Source organism: Pteropus vampyrus, unplaced genomic scaffold (assembly GCF_000151845.1).
Source record: "Pteropus vampyrus isolate Shadow unplaced genomic scaffold, Pvam_2.0 Scaffold422, whole genome shotgun sequence".
NCBI lineage: Eukaryota > Metazoa > Chordata > Mammalia > Chiroptera > Pteropodidae > Pteropus > Pteropus vampyrus.
Window position 1 is genome coordinate 543053 of NW_011889203.1, and position 2645 is coordinate 545697.

Here is a 2645-nt window from a genome sequence, read left to right on the forward strand (position 1 = left end):
AATTGGTTTTTTTCCCCCTTCTTATAAAGTTCTTTCAAGCCTCAATCTCCATTTTCAATTTGCTCTTTTTCCTAAACTCACTGTATCCTCTTTGCAGCATCCGGATTACAGCTTGCTCTCAGACCTCTCTGCTTTTGCATATGCTGTTCCCATTGGGAAACCCCTTTCCTTCTTCTTTTTTTTGTTGTTGTTGTTGAGTTCCTGATCATTTTCTGAGATGTGGCTCAGGTGTCTGGGAAACTGTTTCTGACCACCCACTGAGTAGCATGTCTGTTCAGTGTGCTTCTAGAGTATAGTGTATCTGTCTCTACATGATACCTAGCAAGCTGCCTTGTTGCAAACATCTGTCTCTCCCACCAGACTGTGAGCTCCTTGAGCACAGGAAATTGTATTTCTTAGATTGTGTCTCCAGAGCTTGGCAGGTAATTGAAAGTCATGAAAGCTAACATTTTTTGAGTACTTGCTTTATCTTAAACATATTCCAAGCATTTTACCTACTAACCTCATGAAGTAAGTATTATTATCCTATTTTATAAATGGTGATACCAGGCATGGAGATTTAGGTAACTAGTAAGTGACGAGAGCCCAGTTAAACCTAGGTAATCTAACCTTAAAGACCAAATTAATTACTTTACTGCCTTAATATGGAAAATACTTAACAAATATTGGTATTCAATAAATTCTCATTGAATGAATGAGCAGCTCTTTCCCTCTACAGTCCAATATCTAGAGTGAAGAGCCCATTAAAATCTGTTTGTAAGTATGTATAGTTACCCTTTAAGATGAAGTGGGATTGTCTGGAAGCCTCAAAATAGTTACCTGTGTTCTATAGCATATTTGATGTAATCCCCTCCCTGGAGCTTCTGTGCTGGATGCTTTTCAGGTCCAGCTTCTCCGGCCACCCTGGGTAAGAGTCTTTCTGTTTGATCTTCCAAACAACTATGTGATGGCCACTGCAGCCTTGAATAATCAGCACTTTCTTGGTTTTGACAATCCCTCCTCAGGCTCTACTCACCTATTCTATCAGCACTAGCTAAAGGAATCTGTCTTCAACTCTGCTTAACAACTTGAGAAATAGAGTTGACCAAATGGAGGAAAAAAAATCAGTGACATTGAAGATAGAAATCTAGAAATAAATCAGAAGGAAGAAGAGAGAAACCGAAGAATGAAAAGAAATGAAAGAGAAATACAAGAACTAGCTGATACCATCAGGAGAGGAAACATAAAAATAACAGGCATTCTCGAAGGAGAGGAAAAGGAACTTTGACTAGAAAGCATTTTCAGACAAAGAGTGGACAAGAATTTCCCAAATCTAAGGAATGAGCTGGAGCGTGGAATTCAAGAAGTCAACAGAACACTCAATTATCTCAACCCAAAAAGGCTTTCACCAAGATACACTGTATTAAAATGATCAAAAATCAATGACAAAGACAGAATTCTCAGGGCATCCAGAGAGAAGAAAACCCATTAGATTATCCTTGGACTTCTCAGCACAAACTTTACAAGCCAGAAAAGAATGGAATCAAATATTTAAACTAAGTGAAAGGAACTACCAGCCTAGAATAATGTTTCCAGCTGAGCTCTTCTTTAGATATGGAGAAATACAGACCTTTCCAGACATACAAAAATTGAGGGAATTCTCCACCATGAGGCCTGTACTACAGGAAATATTGAAAGGGGTCAATTCATCTATAACAAAATGACACACACACAAAAAAACATAATTAGGAGTAAGGTAACTAGCAGACTGATAAAAGCAGAGGAGTGCAATCCTTACTAGGAAAAGGGCATTAAAAATAAGAAGAGATTTGCTATAGCAAGATAATAATGAATGTTAAGCATACATAGGGACACACTGAGACAACAATGACTGAAAAGGGGAGGATTCAAAGATCCAAATTCGCAAAGGGGAATGGAGATAAGGCATGCACAGAAGAAAATGGATGAATATATATATATATATATATATATATATATATATATATATATATATATATATATATATATATATATATAACTATCCTTTTACGTATTCGTAATGGTAACCACACACCAAAGATTCGGAAACTGAAATATATAACATAAAAAAGAAGAATCAGAGGAAACCCCACAAAAGCCAACCAAAATAAAGAAAACAGAAACACAAGGACAAGGAAGCAATGGAAACACCGAGCTACCAGAAAGCAAAAGATAAAATGGCTATAAGAAGACCTCATATTTCAATAATCATCCTAAATGTAAATGGACTGAACTCACCAATAAAAAGGGACAGAGTTGCAGAATGGATCAAAAAAACAAAACCTAACCATATGCTGCCTCTAGGAGACATATCTCAGCTCCAAAGACAAATATAGACTCAAAGCGAAAGGGTGGAAATTGATATTTCAAGCAAATGGCATTCAGAGAAAAGTAGGATTAGTGGTACTAATATGGACAAAATAGACTTCAAAATCAAAAAGATAAAGAAAGATACTGAAGGACACTTCATAATGATAAAAGGAATCATGCACCAAGAAGACATAACACATTAATATCTATGCTCCCAATCAAGGAGCCCTGAAATATGTAAAGCGATTACTAACAGAACTAAAGGGAGAAATAGACCAAAACACTATCGTACTAGGGGACCTAAATACCCCACTGTT